At 38.7% G+C, this 23,936-nt stretch overlaps 1 long non-coding RNA gene across 23 annotated transcripts in view; it reads left to right on the top strand.

The window, feature by feature from the left end:
* Window positions 1-23,936, top strand: part of LOC111927824 (uncharacterized) — a 201,906-nt gene that overhangs the window by 72,291 nt on the left and 105,679 nt on the right. For 11 of the 23 annotated variants that reach the window (XR_015287535.1, XR_015287538.1, XR_015287539.1 and 8 more), the window contains exons 2-3: window positions 8,205-8,352; window positions 8,902-8,950. This is a non-coding gene — a long non-coding RNA (uncharacterized LOC111927824). Of the gene's footprint in view, window positions 1-8,204; window positions 8,353-8,901; window positions 8,951-14,689; window positions 14,756-15,149; window positions 15,526-17,921; window positions 18,336-21,253; window positions 21,569-23,936 lie in introns of those variants that run through there. The other 12 variants (XR_015287551.1, XR_015287550.1, XR_015287534.1 and 9 more) reach the window with 6 other exon arrangements.

The following is a 23,936-nucleotide window of genomic DNA, read 5'->3' as shown; positions in this document are numbered from 1 at the left end:
TAAATTCCCATCAAATGTGAATTTTCAAAAGTGCTTGCCAACGAGGTGGGGTCATGATGCTATCCAAACAAATGTGCCTAGTAAAGAGCAAGCTCTGAATCCTGCCATGTGAAACAAGAGATCTGCAGTACAGTTGCAATGAAAAATATTGTTTATACTACTTAATACTTTGGAATGCATATAGTCAAGTTAGAGCTCTATGGCCAATGTTTTGTTTTGTTGGTATGAATTACAAATTCTGGTATCATCATCATTGTGTTTTCCATACCAGTCTGGTTCAGTGCCAGGCTGGCCTTATCCAGCTGCTCACCCAAATGCTCTCTGTCCCCATTCTCAGAAGCAGGATGAAAATACTCAAGGTTTTGAGATAAAGACAGAGTACCTTGCTATGTAAGCACACCCAGTATGCCTCCTGTTGCTCTCTCTCCATCTCAAGTTTAAAGGTGAAATCATGTTACTGCTAAAACAGATCTGTTATGATGAGTATTCATACTAAGTCTAAATATGCAAATCAGATGCTGACATTAGGCTCATTTTACGGAGGATGAGCTCTTATGAGGAATGCAGAAGTTAAATGCCCATTATCCATCATACCAAAATACTGCTGGAAAAGTCCTTTTTTCATTTTGTCTAGCAGATGGCAAGGTTGAAGTAATGTAAAAGTTTACTGCTGCTAGTGAGATTACAGTTAGACATAATGATCTTCCTGAATTCAGGACAGGTTTATAGGATTCAGTCCTGTGTGATCAGTTTCCATGACTGAACAGGTAAATGTTCTGTTGTGTTTTTCAGTCAAAATTATTCAATATAGAAAAAGTAATTTAGGGTGTATCCATACTAACCCAAATAATTCTGGAACAGCCTTATTAGGAAGCAACTCTAGGTACAACTGTGCCAACAGATCTTAGGAGGATGTACTTTCAACCAAGGCAGATGGTGGGAAGGAGGTAGGGACAATGATGAGCAGCCTGAAGATGATCAGTGTTCAATTAACTAACATATCTTGGTAGATAGTGTTAAGCATTCAATTATTTCTGGTAATAGACGGCAGATGGACTTCTGTGATGGAAGTTAGTGCTCCAAACTACTGGCTCGATTTGCAACAGCAGCAGTAAAACTGGTGGGCTATTTTAGCCCTGATGGCAGTACTGATACAAAGAAACAAAGTGGTCATAATGGGTGTTAGTACACTGTTGCTGATGGAAAACTTTCAGTTGAAGATTGAATGTTCTCTGCGATCAGGAGTGGGATCCCACTTTACCAATGGCATTCGTGCTGTGAAACTGTGAGCACATCTCTAATAGTCAAAACAGAAGGGAAAAATGAGAAGGAATGGGGAGTATTTTGAGGGCTTTTTGGTATAGATGTCATCTCTGTAGCTGTCATCATTGAGCTATAAAAGAAAGAAATAGCTGTAACTATCAGATTTTGGAAAGTAAGTGAGCTGTAAGACCTTAGCACATCACAGCCACAGAAGACAGTCTGTGCTGATGGCAAGTTGTCCTTGTTCCTTTCTCATGCTGGTGACATGCTCATTCTTCCATCTTCCACCACAGTTTTTGCTCATTTTGTTTCCCATTCTCATTCTCTTCATAATGTTTTTCCTCAGTATTTCTACTTCTTTTTTTATAAATAGAGCTGTTGCCCACCAATAAGTCAATGCAGTATAATCCATAATTGTTAATTTTACTCTGTGTTTCCTACCCTTCTGTTGTACTGACAAGCATAAAGCTTTGCAGGGATTCAGGTAAATATCATGGAGCAGGCAGACTCTTTTCCATAGAGTATATATTGTGAGGCCTGTGAAAGGAAATAAAGTTAACCTGTGTGTCTATGTATTCTCCATAGATTTTTATGATATAGTGTGGGGGTCCATGCTATTTAACATCTTTTTTAGAACCTGGATGATAGGACAAATTTTCACCCTTTCCAAATTAGCAGGTTATACAAAATTGGGAGGGGTGATTGATAGACCAGATGATGGTGCTGTCATTCAGATGAGCCTCAGTAGGCTGGTGAAATGGGCTGTGATAAGCAAAGGGAAGTGCCAAGTCCTACATCTGAGAAGGAACAGCCTTAGGCACCAGTACATGCAGGGGGCTGAATGGCTGAAAAGCAGCTCTGCAGTGGAGTGGACCTTGGGGTCCTGACAGATGGTGGGGTGACAGCCAGCAATGCACCCTTGGGGCAAAGAAGGCCAGTAGAATCCTGGGCTGTGTCAGGAAGATGCTTGCCAGCAAGCCAAGGGTGGTGACACTTTCCCTCTGCAGAGCTGGAGTGCTGTGTCCAGTTCTGAGCTTGCCCATACAAGATTCAGATTTCCTGGAGTGAGTAGAGCAGGAACTGTGAAGATGCTTAAGGGACTGGAGCATATCTACTGTGAGTTGAGCCTGAGAAAATCAGGACTGTTCAGCCTGTGGAACAGAGGGCTTGGGGGATCTCATAAACCTATTTAAATGCCTTTATGGGAGGGAATACAGATGAGGGAGTCAAACTTCTCAGTAGCACCCAAGAATACGATGAGTGGCAATGAGCACAAGAAAACGCTTTTCATTGTACATGTGGTCCAGCATTGGAACAGGTTGTCTGGAGGGACTGTGGGATCTCTGGCCTTGTTGATGCTCAAAACTTGGCTGGGCACCTCCCTCAGCAACCTGCTCTAGGTAACCCTGCTTGAGCAGTGGGTTGGACTACATGCTCTCAAGAGCTCCTTTCCAACCTAAATGATTCTGAGAACACAGATAGAAGTAATAATTAGGCTGAGCTTTGGGAGAGAATCTTTGGATTTAAATGATGTAGAGATTCATGATAGAATAGGTCAGAATGTATCTCTGAACAATGAGCTTAGTGTCTCTTTCACTCTGTATACAGTTAATTTGGAGTATGTCTTATTTCTTTTATCCTTCATCCCTTATGTCTTTGCTGCATTCTGATTTTTGTGCCAGGAGGGAAAAACCTAGTATGAAAAAACAGTGCTAGAACTGAGCTCCTGCTGTTAAAGAAGGGAAAAAATAGTGAATGGGGGAAGGGAAAGAATGTCTGGCACAGCTGTTCCCAAGAGCTTTTGCTCACCTTGAGCAGAGCTAATAAATATGACAGGAGCATTAAAGGATTATTCATCTTTTGGTTTTAATGTAAGGTTAAATGTATCTAAATGCAAATGTTTTTATCCAAAGACTTTTATGTTTCAGGATAATTCACTGAACTGTGAATTAAAGAAGGTTTTAAGGCTCTGGATCTTAGGCAAAAGGCAGAAAATCTTCTAATACCTGTTACAGAGTTTTTCATCTATACATCTTGACTTGTTTTGTAAAGGAATTATCTTTTTTTAAATTTTATTTTAGTTTATTTAAATGGAGGTAAATCAAAGCAGACAAAAATTTGAAGAACTTGCAGATATTCCCAGGGTGCATAAAGGTAGAGCCAAATCCAGAAAACTGATTTCTGAGCTCTAGCATGGCTCATTCTATTTAATGAAAAGGTTTTCCTTTCCTCTTTATATGCTTCATTGTGGAGTAAACATGAATTGTCTCTTCCCTCACATGCTATGCTCTCAGAGACAATATTTCTCCTAGGATTCAGCCTCTCAAGTGTAAAGAACAATTTGTTTCTGTGCTTTTGGGGTTGGGGACCAAGCACCTTCTTGCTAATACAACTCAGGGATTAATGTTCCTAGATTTTCTGTGGTAGAAAGAAAGAAAAAAGTTGTGTCAGCCTGTCAGTGCTGGAGCTGGAATGATGACAAATATTTAATCTCTTTGCAATTTTTAAATCTATCTCACTTATTTAGGGAGTTAAATGAGTCTTTGGTAAATTATTTTCTTTATTATTTGATTGGTTTTTAATATTTGAAGGTCTTTAATATAAATGGAAGAAAAATTCAAAATAAGTCAATCAGAACAATAATTAAAAATACATTTAGAAAATGTTGTTCAAACAGCTAAGCTTTTACAATTTTTTTAAGGTGCTTTTTTCCCCCTAAAGCCATTTGATGAAATTAAATTGAAAAATGCTGAAGTGTTGCTAAATATCACCTGGAGTGTACAATTTCACACAGTTCTGCTTAACTTACTGGCAAGATGCTTGGAGGACTGGGTACTTCAGAGAACATCAATTCTACTGCTTTGCCTGTTCCCTCATAAATTTTTTACTTTTGTGGAGTGATTGTGACAACAAGCACTTATAGTTTATCTGTGAAGGTAGAATCAGTGGCTCATTTTTTAATTTTTAATTTCTTTTTGCTTCAACTCCCTTTTGGAGCAGGACATGCTTGGCTTCTCCCTTGTTCCTTCAGTGATCTAGTTATTTCTTCAACCTGTGTTATTCTCTGAAGAACAGGAATGTTGATGCCAGTCTATGGAAGTTGCATACTGCAAACACAATTAATTTCTGTGGAGAGGGGAAGTGTCAGTAGAAGTAGTATTTTAAAATTCTTTTGTTTCTGCTAAGTGAAGAAATTTGCAGGGATTGTGAGTCTGATGCTTGGGAGTCCTGTTCTGGGCAGGCTGGCAGGTTTTCCCTTTTACTCTGCAGGTTGTCTAAGCCTCCTCTTCCTCTTGCAGAGAGTAGGAACAGTATTGATTTACTGCTTTAAGTATCCATGTGTGATTCATGACATGAAATGGGGTTCAGGGTGGGTTTTGATATCCTAGGCCAGACAAAAGAAGTGGAATCCATGCAGGGGTAGAACATTCCATTGAATAATCCAGGTATTCAGCCAAAATCTGATCCTAGCACTGATTGAGAATTGGAAGACTATAAACAGATAGGAAAATCCAGCTTGTTATCAGACTGTTGCCTTTGTTACAAACCCCAAAACATAGAAAAAGGAAGTTTTCTGCCTTTTTGTGCTCCATTCTTTTGCTCATTCTGTCTTTGGTGCTGTTTTGTGCATGTTCCTACAACAGGTTGTGGTCCCTGATTTTCCTTTCATGCTGTCTGTGCATTCCCAGCTTTTTTCTTTGAATTTATTAATTAATTTTAATCTTTGACTATAAGCTGCTGAACATCCATATTTGCCCTTATAACTAGCATCCCTTCAAACACACACACACACACTCCCCCCCCTCTGTGGCATATTTCAGCTCGTATCCTGAAAGGTTGGCCAAAAGGAAGAAGGGGCAGAGCGGAGGCTACAACAAGAAGGTGAGTCTGGAGGAAATGGAAGGAAATACTTTTTGCCTTTGCTTTCTGACAAAAATCCCATATTATGCTGCCTAATTATGTAGAACTACAGTCCAAGATCTCAGTCCCTAACTAGGGAGTTACACAGTGGAAGAGTGGTAACATAACTATTGTAGTATAAGATTGAGGTGTACAAACCCTGATTCTGAGACACAACATCGTTACCCAGCACAGAGTTGGGGAATCTGGAACTTCTTGTGTTTGATACATATAAACCCTTTCTCTTCAGTTGACCCAAAGATGAAATGATGGTCAAGGAATTGTCATGCATGTCAGAGAGAACAACTCAAGTTTTAGCACAGGAAGAGGGAGAAAAAGTGTTTCAAGCTGTCTTTAGCTGCTTTATCTAGGAAGGTAAATTGTACTAAAACTGCTACCTGAACTTTCATGTATCTTCTCTTTTTCTGTCCCGTATTTCCACACTCCTGGTATTGAGTTATTATTCAAAACCTTATTAATCATTGGTCTTCATGTGCAAAGACAGTAAATCAGAATTTGTGGGATAATGTTTTGTTTCCTCATTTTTATTTTTAAGGCTGATGCTGACAAGATTTAGGTATGGGATTAGAAAAGTAAAAAAGGAATACAGCATGTGTATGTTCAAGATGAAACATATGCTATGCATTATATCACACTGTCTTGGAACGAGCCCAAACTCTCCCATTATTTTAAGTAGAGCATGAATGAAATTACCAACTAGCCCTTCCAAAATTGTGGAGGAAGATATTTGCATAAACCTCTCAAAAATACTCATGTATCTTGTTCTTATTTTTTTGCCATTTGAGCTAGCTGAAGTGTTAGAACCTGTGTTTTCTAACAATTGGTGAGATGTAGTTGAAAAACAAAAAATTGGAGGATTTTTTTAACAGATATTTCACCTGGTGTTACTATTTACTCAGAGATTGCCTTCCTACTGACAAACTACTGGCATAATTTTCTTTCCCTGACTGCCTTTCCAAGTCAGGGCTCTTTTCTTGATGCAACTTTTGGTCTACCTGATGCCTCAAACTAGCTTCTAAAGGTACTATCAATGTTTTCTAGTGTACACACAACTTGACCTAAAATAGTAACACTGAAACTGTATTTTATGTGTGGCAGGAATCATAAAGTGAAGTGTATTATGGTCTAATGAGAAAACTCATGAAAGTCTGTGTTGACAACTTTAATATCAAATCTGTGGTCTTACATCCTTACAGTAAATGTTAGATCTGTTTCTGTTGCCAATTCAAGATGATTAGTCCTAGGACATAGGAAAAACGAGATTCCTAAAGAAATACTATGTCATGGCAGCACAATAAAAATCTAATATTTAAAGAGTTTAATGTGTATGAGTATTGGGACAACAAGATGTACCCCATCAGCTCTTAGATTAAAAAAATTCTCAAGATTAAAGCCTTCCAGATGGCATGAGAAGTGTTTTCATAGCATGGCTATATGTTTAAGAAAACATGTAGTTCATTTAACTACAGTATTGAATTACTGACACCCCCAAGCAATACTAGAAATCATGCAATGGAGGCAGAAACTAGAAAAATAAAAGAATATCTCATGGACCAAAGAGAACTATTTATTATTGATCATCAAAGGGTTGTAGACAGGTTCTTCATGTGGAAGCTAAGAAAAGACAGCTGAACAGAGGGAGTAGTTATATAAGAGTATTTAACAGCACTTTCATTTTCCAGAGATAAAATTAGAAGTGCCAGACTGTTCAAAATTTGCCTCTGCTTGTCAACTTTCTATGAGGACCACATTTCAGAGGGTCATTTTAATCAAAATGAAAGACACATCCTATTAGGACAGCTTTGCTGACAGATTATTAAGATGAATTACTAGCATACACTTGTCCCAAATGCCTTGTTGATGTCAGTTAGTAGGAGGCAATGGGAGGACTTACAGTATAGGCTTTGCTCTGTAAGAGCAATTTACAATCAAAGTTAGCAATTCTAACTAAGTGAGAATAGCTTAATCCTAGAGCTGTCACTAGACATTATTTTCAGATTCCTGACACATCTACATTAAAACAGTTTATATGTAAAAGTTAATAGGGTCTAGGATATTTCATTATGTAAAACAATCAACTGTTTTTATTGGAACAACCACATATTCTCAGTGTGGAAGAGGCAGTGGCACAATAAAATAGAACTTTTAAGTTGGGTCCATTTACAAGTTTTTATAATATCTATCAAAATAATTCTGAGTGACTATTTTTATCCTGGACAGCAGCTGGTGGACCCTTGGTCTGCCTATATAGTATGTAGACTTTGATGGTTAGTGGCTGAGCCTATTGTCTTGCTCCCTCTAACCCCACAATTCAAATTTATGTTGACATTTTTTTCTCTCAAGGCAGTGAATATTATATTGTAATTAACTGTGGAAGCTGGAATATTTGACAGGTATTTAATGACAAGTTGCCACTTTCAAATATGATCAGTATGCTGCCATGCTTGAGAAAAGATCTCATTGCTGCATCTCCAGCTAGAACAAGAAAAAAAGGCTGTTGAATCTGCCCCATGAGAGTTTCAGGTGCTTTACCTGTTTCATTTTCCCCAAACACAGACCTTCAGGCATATTCACTAGAACAGCTATGAGTCAATATTAGAAACTCCTACGTTAGGGGAACACTTCTCTAGGTATGCATGTCTCTCTAAATAACGCAAAACAAGAGCAGATATTTAATTCAGAACACATCAATTATCTTTTGTTTTATAGATGGCCATGTGAAACTTTTTCTCTGAGAGAACTAGGGGAAATTAATGTTCTGTACAATCTAAACAGAGTTGCTAAAAGTACATATGATGATAAGAGAGTAAGTACCTTTAAAAAAAAATAAAATTAAATGAGTTAGCTTCTAGGAGTATGTGGAGGAAAGAGATTTTGGGTAGGAGGCATGCTAATACAATGCCATCATCTTTATCCTACATTTTGCATAAGATGTGTTTTTGCTGTGGTATCCCTCTAAGCTTGTTGGAAATACTGCTGCATCCCACAGTATTAATACTCGCTTTTTCTCTTCAAAGCAGGGCATGAAGGCAAGCTGTAAGAGCACAGCTCCCAGGGAAATTGTGGTACTGCTTGGTCTGCAATGCAGATCTTAGGTTCTCACTGTGGTTCTTGCTAGTTCTGTGGAGGTCTGTCTGCACATCTGGAGCCAAGGGAAGCGTTTGACAGGTAGGACCCTCTCTTGGAGCCTCCTGCTTGCGTCTTTCATCCTTTTGCAATGAAGTTGCAGTACGCGTCTTTCCAATTTCTAAATAAGAAAAGGGGTCTGTCAGGAACTGCTCAGTTGTTTCTGATAACTCCAACCCTATGCTAATCATAACTCTGGCACGGTGTTTCTCCATCTGTGTGGAAGAGAAGAGCATGGGAGGAGCGGGTGGCGGCGGTGGTGAGGATGCGCTAAAGCCGAGGCATGCACCGCAAACGAGACTTCGTTGGCATGCCGTCACACATTGTTATTGTGATTAATTATGCCCCTCAGTGTGCTTAGTGTATCCTGATGCAAGAAATAAAAGGAGTGACACTGTTTACCCTGCCTTTCCCTACCGTGGTACCTGGGAATTCTCTGGCCTTGCTGTGGCTGCACTGTCTGTATCTTCACTAGATTTGTAGCATATTTATTTTCTACAGGGGCAAACCTCTGTCTTCTCTAGAGATGTAGATCATGCTTCTTCATACAGAAGCTTTTAACTTCTGTTTTGTTGCCTGTTTTCTTCACAGGGGAGGCTCTAATTTTTGTTGCTGCATTGATGATCATCTTTGGAAAAACGTAAGTCTAATGGTGCATAGCAGAAAGAAACAAAAAAGGTAATAAATTCTGGTATATTGTCTTACTTCATGGCAAACAGAACTTGACTCTTTGATGCCTTCTTCACTGAGGCTCAACACAGGACCTTTTCTAATGTTAGAGTGAAAAGAAAGTGTACTTGGCACAAAGGAAATTGTGGAGAAAGCAATCAGTGTGGTAGGAGAGTGATGCTTTTACTGCATTTGTGATGGAACGGAACACAGAGACCAAACACTGGCTGATGTGAAAGGCTATGTATGAAGTGCTATTACTGTCACGATGATGACTGAATGCATGTTGAAATTACCTTTACAGGAATAGCAACAAATGATCTCTGTATCTTCCCCTCCTACTCATCCAAAGCTCTCAAGGCTGCATTCCTAATCAACGAAAAACAGGCATCCCACACCCATGCCAAGAGGAATAACCTGAGCATGCGAGCTCTGCTTTGGATTAAATGTTAAAATAACGTACCCTATACTGTCAGGTTATAAGAATTGATGACATAACGATAAATTCAGTTATAATTCTCTACATCTACCCCCATGTCCTGTTACTCAAATTCCAGTGTTGCAAACAAAATTCTCATTAAGTGCTAATGATTATAATCATACAACACTTCATAGCATATCATTGTCAGTAATTACATACACACATTCTTAAGTTGGAATCTTTATTAAAAATACATTTCCTTTTAGGGGCTTCAGTCACTTGAATGTGGAGTGAAAATAAATTAGGCTGTAGCAGGCATTGCAGCTATAGTTACTACTTCTTCCATTATTGCAAGTTATTATAAGCTTGTATGATTGAAACTGCTATAGATAAGTATGCAATAATATTTTCACTGTCACCATGATCACTGACTGAGATAAGAACTTGATGTTCTATTTTTGTTCTGGATAAAGAAAAACAAGGAGGGGTAAATGGGGGGAAAGGGCTTCAAGTCTTGCAATGATATGCAAGGAAAAAAAATTTCCAAGCCTAAAGGAGGCCCACACATACGTCAATGATGACATGCAGCTCTCAGAGGATTTAGTGTTAAAGGGACGTCTGCTAATTTTATTTGCAAGAGAGAAGAGAAAGCATGCACATTCAAGATACTTGTTGTATCATTTTTAAATCAAGGCCATCTTTTTCTCGGTGGTAAACGTGAAATGTTTTTAAAGGCCAGACTTAGCATAAAATCTATTGGTTGCTATGGAGACCACTTACCACACAGGACTGCACTCTGTGTTCGACTCTGTGATTTTCTCTATTCAAAGGTTTGCCATTGTCAAAAAACAAATTAGTTTTTCAGTTGTTTATTACAAAGTTCATTATGAGAAAGGTAATAAATAATATGGTATTTTATTAGTGTGAGGGTAGGTGCCATGTGTGAATTAACCAGGGCACTATTCCTTAAATTTGCCATTTTAAAATAATTATAGCAAAATTTGCTATTGTTAGGAAATAAAACAGAATTTGATCAGTCTGTGTAAATGAACATGAAGTGAAGCAGGTAGTTGGAAGTCTGATCCCAACAAAATTACATGGTAATACGGCTTTTCACACCTACACAGCACTTAGTAACAAAGCACTGAAAGAGAAAGAAAGATTAAACCCTGTTAGAGTAAAACTTTATACCTGAGGCGCATTACTTCTTTCCTTATGAAAGAAAAGGTGGGTTCAGGACCCCATGCTCACTGAATTATTCATGCTGTCTTTTGCATCTCAGATCTTTAGGGTTGAAACTGGTAGAGGTTGTTATTATCAGGAGCACAAATCTAACTAGGTACTAGGTTCAGTGAAAATCTGTTCGGCTGTTTCTCCTGAAGTGTTTATCTAATTACAGCAAATGCTTTCTGCCAAACTGTCCAGCACACCCACCCCCAAAAAGAACACATGCAGGGAGGATGTGCAAAGTGTTTCATTTCTGGAATATATTTGAAACTGAGGCTAGTTGACACCTGGGATCTGGGTGAGAGAGACAATTCATTGAAGTATCATGGGAAGCCCTTTACATTACTTAAAGATATTTCCAAGACAAATTGATGTTAGCAAGTTCTTTCTCACTTCTTTTTTTAAATAACATTTTAGTCTAATTTCTAAGTTCTTGAGGAATACATGAAAATGTTACTTTCAGCACTTGAGATGGCTTCTATCTCCTCCTTGGTGCATTTTGTACCTTAGTGAGCCAAATTCAGAGTTGCTGCAAGAGGTACAGTTTCTCTGACTTCAGAGAAATGCTGGTGCTGCTTTTGGTGTGTGGTCTCTCTCCCATTGACAGGCCAATGATGGGACTCACACAACACAGAAACAGGTCTCAGCTCAGCTTGGAGGTTTCTCTGTGGATTTTTTTTGTATTTAACTATTAGTTTGTCTTTTATGTGATGGGTAGATCTTTGTGAAGCATAGGTTGTCTCTAGTGATTTTGTAGGACCCCCCCTAAACATATGAAAGGATATCTGAGACATGGTGGTTTATGATGGTCATTTTTAGAAATGCTGAGTTTGTAGGCAGGTAATGCAGTAGAGATTGCTTAATTGCAAATCTAATTTTTTTACCAAGCATTTGTGTGCATATAAGTTATTTAGATTTCACTTTCCTAGTCAAAGCACTCTCCTACGAAATACCAACTGTACAGTGTCAAGTCCTGATAATTAACGTGTTGCAAACATGCTATTAAGACAAATCAGATTGAAACACATAAGAAAAATGAAAGCATAATTTAATTCCAGCTATTGTCAGTCTCTTCAAGAATTATTATGCAGTTGGCCTCCTCCTGTGCAGCTCTGTTTTAGCAGAGCGTGCACTGTTTCGCACTGCATGCAAAGTAACTAAAAAAGAAATAAGTCTTTAAAAAGGAATGCTCCAGTTTAAACAAGCCAGTGGGGGCTACTTAGGCAAAACTAACTGGTGACACTATGTTTATAGTAATGGACAAGGGAATATGACTCACAAATGGTGCAGAAAACATATGTTTAATAAGCTTCTACTGAAAGTGTCATATTATTATTTATAATAGAAAACTTTTACCCCTTAGAATAAGCTTTTCATTTTTCTTTGTGGTCAGGTTTGTGTTTGAGCTCTCCTGCTTAACATCTTGCCCATGTTTTCCCTCTGTTTGACTCCAGTTCCTTCAGAGAACTCAGTAGGGAACCTGTTTTCCTTCTTTGTTCTGCCAGATTTCATTAGGGTGCTATGGACTGTTAATAGAGCAGAATTTTTTGCCTACCGCATAAAATGGAATAATATTGTCTTTAATCAAAAGTAAATGTCTAGGAAGCTATCCCTATCTGAATCAGCTCTCCTCCTCTACTTCTAAAGCAGCATGACAAGGGGCAGAGTTATTAGACAAAACATTGTTTCTGGAACTGTTTTCAGATGAATGAGGCATTCCTCAAAGGCACTATATGTACAACATGAAAGAAGCAATCCTGACATGCACAAAGAGACCATTCAGGATTCCCATACAAAATTACTAGCCTAATAATATGACCTGAATCAGACATAAAGCACAAGGTATTTGTCCATGTTTTTTGAATGCTGTCAAAACTTTTACAGGAATATTCACAAATAGGAATCTGCTTCTTGCTGCATTTTGCAGTTCTCAGTCTCTCTGATTAAACCAGTAGCTCATTGAAAAAATCTGGGGGCTTGGTTTAATATCACTGACTGTACTCTGGGTTCTGCAGAACATCTATGTTGTTGACAAAATAGTGACTGACATCCTAGTGGGAGGTAAGGCTGGTATTTTCAGTCCTCATCAAAATGAAAATCAGTTCATAGTTCAATTTGGAAGTTTCATTTAGGTTTTCCTGTGTCTATGCTTGTTAGTAAATCTTATAGTTTTCCTTAAGAGAAATTTGACAGGAATTCCATGGCTTGTTTATAGCGCATTCTATTTATAATTAATCTCTTCTTCTGATAAAGCATTAATGAAAACTGTGATACCATTTTTAGGCTGGAATTTACCTGTTTCTAGTAGTTCAGTGCAGAACTCAGTCATGGACTTTGTACTGGATTCTCTTTCCAACACATATCAAGAGCAATCTAACTCTTTATGTCATCCAATGCCTTTATTCAAGAAGAAATGATGGTTTTTCTGTTAGACTGTCCCAGATCACAGTTCTGATTTTAAAGTTCAGTAATTTGAGTGAGTTGAAAGAAGGGGAGATGCTGTGTGCATGAATTAAAGGTATTTATAGAAAACAGCCATCAAATGATGACCTATAAGGCAATGATAAAGAATGAGTCTGCCAAGGTTTGTTCTGTTATTATGGGCTTTAATACTTTTATATAGAAAAAATAGTAATGAGAGAGACGAAAATGTTGAGAAACAGGAGCTGAAAATTTAAAAATGGGGGAAATTCCTTTGGAAGGACAAGTAATATATGAACCCAAATACTTGAATTGTCTAGCCCAGGCTCAAAATGCCAAAGTACAAAAACTATTCTTCTGTCCTTTACCAAGTATTGAGTAATCAATTGTTTTGATCCAGTTGTCTTCTCTTTTTTCTACTATATTTTTATAGTTAAAAATTAAGCTGGTCTATTAGGATAAACTATGCAATTTTCTGAGTCTGTAATGCCATAATACTTAGTAAACTATTTGTTGAATAATTTTGAAATGTAGCTCTGGACAGTTACTTTATTAACAGAGCATAGCATATTCTTATATGACAGTTCTTCCTTAATCTATTTGTTGTGGTTGTTTAGTAAGGCAGAATAAACTGTAGCATGTCCCTGTACTCAACCTTGTATCTTAGTGCTGCCATGCAAACATTTTAGTTACATGAGATTTTCAATAAAAATTCCACACAGGCACATTTGTTTGACCCAATATTGGGCAAACAAAACACTGGCATTGCTTGTATGGTGCCTCATCCTCCTAGAACAGATGAATCAAAGAGAATGTGCACATAACAAAAATGCCCAAAGCTACTGCAGGAAAACTCCTTACCATTTTCCCTGCCTTATGAGGGGTGGGGCTTTCTTAGGAATGATTCTGTTTCCCTTTCTCAGCCCTTTGTACTATCCTTTGTCTATCAGATTTGGAAGAACAGTGTTTGTAGTCAGAATTTTAAGGTCTGTGGAGACTCAGGGCTTTAAAATACAAGTCTAGGTTGCAACTTTATAGCTAAATAGTGAGAAATCATGGCATGTTTTTCTCCTGTGTATAATGTTTATGAATGCCCTTACCTTTATGACCTTTCCATCTCTAGAATTTCAGAGTAATGGTTGTTTTACTTACTACCCACATGTTGTGTGGAAAATACTGGCTCCTTCTTTTCTGTGAGGAACCTAGGTTGTGTGGGACTTCAACAAAAGATGGTGTTAATAGTGGAATAGTGTTAAATATAAATGAATCTACAAAAAAGTGGCAAGAGTGGTGTTGAAAAGACATTGAAATAGCCAGTTATTTTTGTGAGACTTCTGGAAGATTTTCATTATTTTGGGTTGAACTTTGGATCTGAATTTATATCCAGACTGCCCTTGGGAACTGCAATTCAGCTATCAAATACCACTGGCATTTAGCCTTAGTTTGGGGAGTAGATAGGAATAGAGCCAAAGCTGCAGTGAGAGAGGATAAAAAAGGGACTGAGCAAAGCAGACAAAGTGGCCAGCCGTAATTTATTAAAAACACAAATATGCATTTGTGATTCTTCTTGTAATGTTCAGTGTTTCTATTTGGTTACAATTTTGCTGCCTTTTTCACTCCATTCTTTAGGTTTTTCTGAAGGAATTCTATCCCCAAACTACAGCCCAGTAGTGAGTTCTGGGATACAGAAGTCCCTGAGAGTACAATGTACAAGTACAAGTAAAAATTGGATAACTTCACTCTTTTGGGGACTGAGTGGGATTTTGTCTTGTCCAGGTTAAAAGTGGGAAACTGTTTTTTTCCTGCTTTTACTATTACATACTCTTATCATCCACAATACTTTAAGGTTAAATGTACATATTTATAAGAAGTAACTTTTTATCCTACACCTGCTGGGCAAGGAAATCTTTTCATGAGCTTTAGGTATCCAACAAGTTGTGTAAGCAAAAAAAGTTTCCCTCTGTCTAGTGTCCTCTACTTGTGTTGAACAAACGGCTAATTTAATATATTGAACATTCAAATCAAAACAGAAGTAATTTTTAATGGTTCTGAAGAGCAATGAAACACTGAAGTATGGATCCATTGGTTTGTGTTTTTCCAGGTTCAAGATGCAATGATTTCTAAATAGCTACAATTCACTTAATAAAGGCAAAAACCCCAAAAGAGTATAATCAAAACTGTTTATTTTAAAATGAAGACAGAAGCAAAACTTTATCAACCGCACTGTAAAGGGACAGGAAAAAAAATATTGAATCCTGTGAGTTATAATTATTGAAATTGATTTGTTTCACTTCAAGAACATTTGTTAATCATTGATTTGAGTTCGTACAGTCTCTGACCTCACTATGCCAAAAAAATGAAGATGAGTTTAGTTAGATTTACTTGTACCACAAGGGGCATGGAAAGTACAGAAGAAGGAAGTATTGAATGTATATTAAAAGATTTACATTAAAAATTTATGTACATCTGTGTTTAAACCATGACTAATTGAGAAAGACTGCGTTGAACTGGCTGGTGTTCTGATGCACCATACTGAACTTTGTGTGCTGGACCCTCTGAGACAGAGGGATGTGCATACTGTGCAGATCCCAGAGCACTGTACACTTCAAGCATATCTTCTGTCTATTTAAGGTAGAAGATTTTTTAATTTGTATGTCTTGGATTCCTTTTTCTGTCAAATGACAGTACTTATTTTAGTTGCTATCAGATTTCTAAGTAGCTCACAGATAAGAATAACTTTTCCCTAACTGAGAAACGTGTAGGTTTATAGGCTCTGTTTTGTGTCACGACACATTTAAAAATCATTTGAATTTTCTAATGAATATGAAAATTAAAAGATGGATTATTTCAGGAAGATATGTCAGTATTGGTGACAACATCCATTACCTTCTTCGTGCCAATGCGTTTGCAAGTTTAATACTGCGTGACCTTGAAACTTGCAGGCTGTTTGCAGTAGAGGGGACCTGACTCTAGCAAGCACTGTTTGGCACCAAAGCAAATGGCATATAATTGCTTGAAATACTTCTAAAGGAATAAAAATAACATAAATTTTCCTCCATGACCGACAAGATAGACCTTAGTCTACAGAGGTTCTCCCTTCCCTTCCTCTCATGTCCTTTTGTTTTGGGGCAGTTCTCTGTCCACTGAACTAAGTGCTGCTTTCCAGAAATCATGACACACTAATTAATTCCTCAGTTGAGGCACAGCCTGCTGATTTGTAATGCTTTCTATTCATACTCATTTCAAATGATTGTTAAATCAGAGCACTGAACACCCACATTTCTGCCGTGTTCCTTCAGCAATGTTTAACAAATTGGTTCTCCAGAATTCTCTGTTCCCTTCCCTGAAGAACTGCTGCTCCAGTGAGCATGATGTCAGTCCTGTCCCACTGCAATAGTGACATTCACCTCAGCAAAGTCTGTTTATAACTCAGTGCTGTAGTACCCCCTGCTCAAATCACAATTAGCCACCTCTGCTTGCAAAAGTTGTCATCACGTTTTTCTATGACTGAACAAGGCTCTGCATATGAGCATGCATGTATCCATGGCATTGCACTTGTCCCCATTTAAAAACAGATTTGATGGTGGAGGAGTATTTCCTCCCAATGGTATTAGAAACTGTATCTAAACTACCATGCCAAAAATCCTCAATAATTCTACAAATGATGCCTAGCTGCACTTACTGTACCTTTCTGTAATGTGTATGCATGAAAGAACAGGGCGATGATGATTTTATTGTGTCAGAAGATGTCATCACATAACTAGACCTTAAAATAGCAGCAAATCTAGCTCTAGAAAGAGTAGCTGTAACCAGTGTACTGCTACATTAAATTGTGTATTTGAGTGCTGAGAAGTTTGAACTAATTCCCCTGTTTGTAAGTATAGGTACAACTTTGTAGCCCATAGTAATTTTGTTTACTGCCCAGAGCATGTTTCTGGATGTAGATTCCTTATGCTTTCACAGAACAGCCACTTTCTCTTTAAGCTGAAGGGCAGGGGAAGGGGAAAGCAGGCTCAATGCACGACAAGAAAAATTTAGCCTCTGCAAAAAATGCTGGATTCTACTAGACAGTGTAATTAATGAAAGGATTTAGAAGAAAGAGCCTATGGAACTCTTTAAAGCACAAAAAAGGGACATTTATCTGGATTATGTCTCTTGCTGCAGTTCACATTTTCAGCTGGCTCCTTGTCAGTAGTAGCTTATGATTCTGTTAGCTTTACACAGGGAGAAATCATACCTAGATGATAGATGTCACTTGTGGAGTTTTCTTTGTTGTTTTTTTTTTCCTATGCTCTCAGGCTGTAGTGTATTAGCAGGTTATTGTCCTGTAACATTGAGACAGATGTAACAAAGTTAATTGGTAAATAGGTGAATATTCATTTACAAGCAGTTCTGAGTCGTTCAGTATTCTTATGACTTCTGCTTATGGCAAAAAATTGAGGTGAAAAAGTAGATGGCATAAACTCTGAAAAAAACCCAGACAATCCACCTGCCTCTTTTTAATGACTGAGGCACAGTGAGAGATGCAAGACTGATATCTCCAAGAGTTGCAGATCATAGTCTCGTGTCATGGAGTTAATTCAAGGAATGGGTTTTAAAGGGGAGGTATTTGTTATTTTGTGCTTCAATGAGTTGGTGTTTCATAGAGATACCTGAACTAAGGAGATAAACTTCTTAACCATTTGATACAAATAGACTTTTCTCTTTTCACCTTTCCACATAATGCCTCTCTGCCAGAGTTTTTGTTGAACAGTGAAACCTGAAATTAAATTATACCAAAACACACACTTGCTGTGTCAGCCATGTTTCAGTAATGTAAATTCAGACAGATAACTTGTGGAAGATCAGATGGAGAAGAGTTTCTGTACTGCAGGTGTTGCACCAAGCTGCATGGTGGTGTACAACTCATCAGGAATGCTTGGACTCTTGGGTTGATAGAGTTATGAAGTCTTCAGTTGCTGATCATCACAGCAGAGACTGCAGACTAGCGACATGAAGGGAGAGTGTGCTGGTTTGTAAAGTGCTTGGAAAATACCTCCAAACACAAGCCTCTGGTTCTGATTGCATGTTCTTGTTCAGTGTGATTTTTTTAAGAGTCTTTGTTTTCATATGTTTCAGCACAACTGTGAGAAGATTTTAGTTGCAGGGACTTCTGCAAAGGGTTAAACAAAAATAGAAATCTTCACTGTATCATAGAGGCTTGTTTCAAAGTCCAAATCACTTTTTGTCCTTTTGCAGACATGGCTTATGTTCCTTCTCTGAATTCTGGGTACTTGAACTTATTCCTGTAAGTATTAGTTTCTGCTGTTTTCTACTGATTTTTCTTCTCATGGGGTGAGCTGATGAACTTAAGGAAGGCCTTTGTATATAATTTTTGCATTATTGCTAATGTGCTATTGTGTGCTTTGACAGCATGCACTGAAAATGTTGGAGTCTCTCTCTTCAGTTTTGATACTGTTTTTCAGATTTTAGCTTCTTGCAGCAATGATTGGCTTCATTTCTAATTCATATGGAGATGTAGTAGTCTGTTTTGCAATGTTGACTTGAAATTGTAAACGCAATATAGACCACACACAGTTTACTGTAAGAAAAATTAATAAAATATCTGTCTTCATTTCCAGGCACTATTTAAAAACAGTAATAAATCAGTGTAACTCTCTGTAAAGTTTTAAGATTTATTAAAGACAGCAGCTTTGTTCAAAATAGCAAAAGTGCATCTCCATTAATTCTGCTATATGTTGTTCTCAGATAAGACTTGTTTTCCACCTGACAGGAGTCCTAAACTTAAACATGTTTATTATGGATTTAATATTGGAGGTGTTTATGTTCATGTCACAGAACTCAAAACTGAATGTGAATTAACTATAAATTTTGACACTGTCTTAACTATAGAGCAACATACAGACTCTGAAGATAAAGGTGTATTAATCCTCTTAAAAGTGGTTGAAGCTCAGATGACTTCCTATTTAACTTGCCTAGGCCTTGAGAATGATAAAAATTCTGGAGTCTTGGAATCACTTCAACCAGTCTGTCAATACATGAGATAAACTGGTTTATGTATTGAACTTTCCCTTGGCCCTTTTCAACATGTGCCATGGACTCCTCAGGATCATTGACTCCAACTCCTGGCCCTGAGCAGGACCACCCCTAGTCACACCCTGTGCCTGAGTGTTGTCCAAAAACTTCCTGACCTCTGTCAGGCTGGTGCTGTGACCCCTTCCCTGGGGAGCCTGTTCCAGTGCCCAAACACCTTCTGGGTGAAGAACCTCTTCCTGATATCCAACCTAAACCTCCCCTGACACAACTTCAGGTGATTCCTCGTGTCCTGTCACTGCTCACCTGGGAGAAGAGATCAGTGCCTGAGCTCTCCCCTCAGTCTTTTCTTCTTCAGGCTGAACAGGCCAAGTGACCTCAAGTCTTCTCACACCTTCCCCTCAAAGCTCATTGCCATCCTTGTTGCCCTCCTCTGGACACTTTCTAACAAAGTAATGTTGTTTTTTTTTACATTGTGGCACTCAGAACTGCCCCCAGCACTGGAGGAGGAGAGGCTGCCCCAGTGCAGAGCAGGGCGGGACAATCCCCACCCTTCCCTGGCTGATGCCCCCAGGACAGGGTTGGCCCTCCTGGCTGCCGGGGCACAACGACTCACATTCAATTGCCATCGACCCGCAGGTCGGTGCCAAAGGCACCCCCAGGTGCCTTTCTGCAGCGCTGCTCTCCAGCCTCTTGTTCCCCAGTCTGTATGTGCATTCAGGGTTGCCCCATTCCAGTTCAGTAGGAGAGAGCTTTAACGTTTTCCAATTTTGTCTTCTTACTAACATTATTTTTCCCCTCTTTTTCAATGATAATCCTTAGTTTCTAATGTCTCCACTGCATAGAGTTGCAGGTAAGTTTGTGGAGTTACTTTATTTTCCATGCTGAATCAGATTGAATCTTCTGGATTGTAGCCAAAAGACACCTGCGAACATTTTTACTATCTGATCTTCTTAGTCCCTCTGTTGTTGTGACAGTTTGTCTCCTATGGTATCCAAATTTTTTCACTTGTGATGATAAAGAGCTTCAGCTCCAGCTCAGTTTCCACCTGGTTCCTCTTGTCAGGTTCATAACATAGGCAATGCACTTAACCCAGTTATTTAACTATTACATTTGAAAACAGTTTTGCTGAATGAAATAACAGCAATGCTTCAAACCTCAATTAGGCCACTGTGTTGTATTGTTTCTGCTAATCAGGCTGGTTCCTAGCAGGCTCTCTTGTTTGGGCCAGCCTCACCACATCTTTTATCTTTTATACTAAATCTAGGGCATGGTGTGGTATTGAGGACAGCTTGTCATAGCTGGACTTTACTGGGTTTAAGATGGTTACATCTTGGTGGTTACAGAGAAATGTGACCAGGGAGAAGCATGTGGATTTTGGTAGCAATCCCCATTGTTAAATAAGGCAAACAGCAGCTGCTGGTATAGGGTTTTGTGACGTGGCTGATGGGGTTTTTTTTGCATCTGCTATTGAGTCTGGCTTAATCATTGGACCAGGTCATTTGTTTGAAACGGTAAAGTATAGCTTTCAGCAGCTTGATCCATGTAAACGATAAAGTTCATGCCTGGGTTTTGTTGTGAAACTTGCCCCTTCATTGTCTGGCTTTCTTCTTGGATATTGCAAACTGGAAAAAAATTTTGTCAGCTATTACCGTGGCATTTATGAGATGTAAGGATAGGACCTCAGTGAAATGGGAGAAGCTATTTATTATAGTACCGAGTCTGATATTCTGCTAAATTCTTCTTGAACAGACTAATTGTATCCATGTTCATTTTCTCAGAGGGATGAGAATTATATGTGGGATTAGAAGGATTCAGGGAAATTTTCCAAAGTCAGCCCTTGTCAGTTGAGGCTGTTACAGGGAGAAACTCTGTATGTTCTTGTAAAATACTGTTATTGTAAAATACTGTTGAAGTAACTGGGGCTTGTTTAATCTCCTGGCCTTGCCAGTGTAAACGTTTTAGTATTTCATGTGTTCTTGTGATTTCTGGGATTCGAAAAGAACAGTATACTGGATCCTATTTTGGCTATCAGCAAGAAGCAAAAGCTAAAGACTTGTCCGTTCCTCTTTACTGCTCTAAAATTTCCACTAGAAGGTCCTAGAATATTGGTACTCTGATAAGGTTTCCTTTTCTTCATTCTACCCAAAACCTTATCTCTGCTATCAACAGGTTTAGAATCTTGTCCCTGGCAATTATATCACTGGCTTCTGCCCTGTTATGATGGAAGAGGTTTTTTCTCTTGTGTTTATAAGTGGCCACAGGATTCATGTCGTATGGCATCGGGGAAAATATTACACTGAGAGAAACCTCTGAAAGTGTCTAGTCATGGGACCATTCTGCAAATAATTATAGTAAGCACAGAAGCCTGAAAAGGATGTGTGGAAACACCTCATGATAACAGTAAATGTTAAAAAGCAAAATTAAATAACCCCTGTATGTATGCATACACATCTGCATGTATAATCATCTTAATTCCTCCTCTCCAAAGTGAGTAATTTTGATGATCAAACAGGTTTTCCCTTACCCACATCTTTGCTGCTTGAACAGCCCTGATTATAATTAGTCCCTTATGCAAATGGCATATGAAGCCTTGGGAGGAGAAGGGCCTTGGAAGCAGGAAGGGAGTTCCTTGAGAAAATATCAAGAGATAAAGAGAGGAGTCCAGATTCTTGGACATAACAGATATTTGCACTGCTGGCAGAGCTTACAGACCTTCTGTGTCATGTGGATCCATTTGTTTATGCCTGTGCCTGCATCTGTCACAGACACACACCTCTCATCCAGAGAGAAAAGATTCACAGGGTTCCCTGTCAGCCTCTCCCCCACATTTGGGGCAAACAAAGCAACCCAAGGCAGACACAAGGAGGAATGCAGACTGGTAGGGACCTCTCCAAGTCTCTGCTCAGCCTCCTGCTCAAAGCAGGGCTATCTCAAAAGCTCAATCAAGTGGCACAGGACCTTTTCCCACAAAGCCTTGAGGGTCTCCAGAGATGGATTTTCTGCAGCCTCAGTTGCAACTGCCTGACTCAGGGCTTATCCTCCCTCTTTGGGAAAGCTTTTTGCCCCATTTCCCAGACAACTCTGTCCTTGCTCCAACTTGTTGGCTCCTGTCCTTTTCCCCTATGCACCTCTGCAGAGAGCCTGTCTTCTCTGTGGCTCTTGGCAGGTATTTGAAGGGAAAAAATTCCATTCCCCCTGCGTGCTCTTTCCTATGCTGCACCACCCTTGGGCTCTGCTCTGGATTTTCTCCAGGCTGTCAAGATTGGTCTTGCTCCAGGAGGTCCCATATCTGGACACTCAACTCTTCCATTTTCTCTGTAGTGCTTAGATTTAGTACTGTGTTCACAGGGATTTCTGGGAAGAGCTTTCTAATACACTGGATTCTACTTAGACCAGGATCCTGATTATGGGTTCACCTCGCCAATAATATTATTACGATCAATTGCTGTCCTTTACTGTGCTTTTCCAATGGTAGATGAAGTGTTTATTTCACAGTGTTTATTTAGCAAACTCAACACAATTATAAAGCTTGGAGAGATAACTAAACAGAAAAGAAATTAAAATTTATAATTTAAAATGCCTCTATTTGACTCACATTACCACCCCAATTTCTTTTTATAGCACAGAGCTGTTTATGAGAGCCACTTGGATTTACTGCTTCTTAGTCATTATCAAGGAGCACTTTTTACCATTCTGCTAGATTATGTTCCCTAGTTTTGGAAAACCATATGTCCTTTTGGCAAGGCCAGATACAGCTACTACTTGTCTAAAAGTGAACAGGATCAGTTTACTGTTTTACTAGCTTGAGGCTAAGCCCCGACGCAGGAGTGAGGTATAATGGATGAAGTATAATACCTTGCACTGTGTTCCTGACCTCAGGCCCAATCATGAGTTGGTGAAGGTCTCTAAGTTCCCTTTTTTGATAACCTGCATGAGCAGGGTCATGTTGTTGTTTCTGATGAGCAGCTGCCACTCTTTGGATAATGCCTCGCTCTGTTCTGCCCCTGCTGTCTCCTGTGTGGGAGAAGCTGGCTGGGCCAGTGCCTGGGAATCCTTCATGGGACCCTTGTTTTACCTGTACAGATGCTGGGATGTCCCCTGCCTCAGTAGTCCTGTTAATGTTTTCCAGTTTGAGAGGCTTTAAATGATGTTTGCTCAGTGATAGTTCCCAGTACACTCCATTGGGTGTATACATCATTTTGTGAAAAGCATTTCAGCTGAGGAAAATTGTTTCATCTCTGGACTTGTTGCAGGCTTCTATTTGTTGCTGTTTGTTTGTTTGTTTGTTTGTGAGTTTTGTTTGTGGTTTGGTTTTGGGGGGTTTTTTTGTTACTGTTGTTGGTTGTTTGACCTGTTTTAAAAGACAATCTTCAGGGAGAATCTTCCTTGATGGCTAATGATTTGCTTGCTAAAATATTTTAATTTTGTTTCATCTGTTAATTCCCTCCTGGTTAAAATTTCAAAGCCTCATCTAGTGGTATCTTCTAGAAGCTCTACTATCTCCTAATTACAGCTTATCTTCAAATCCCTACAAAACAGCTGTAATCAAACTTCTATTGAATGTCCTGGTGTTTTGGGGCTTTTTTTGAGTTAAGGTACATGTATTGATAGTTATTCCTAGATCTACTTACGATTTGAAAAGTTGGCTTCAAAACTTATGTGAAATTTACCCTCACAGTTAACTGCAGAGACAAAATAACTTACTGTACCTTCACTAGCATATAATTTAAGGTCTTTTGAGATCTATGTAACAATTTCATTTGCACTCTTTTTAGAGTCACCGATAAAATAATTTATTTCTGTTAGATTTGATGCTTTATTGGAAGTGCAACCTTTCATACTAGTGTAACTT

Source organism: Cyanistes caeruleus, chromosome 5 (assembly GCF_971803275.1).
Source record: "Cyanistes caeruleus chromosome 5, bCyaCae1.hap1.1, whole genome shotgun sequence".
Lineage (NCBI taxonomy): Eukaryota > Metazoa > Chordata > Aves > Passeriformes > Paridae > Cyanistes > Cyanistes caeruleus.
This window is presented reverse-complemented; position numbering and strand designations above follow the sequence as displayed.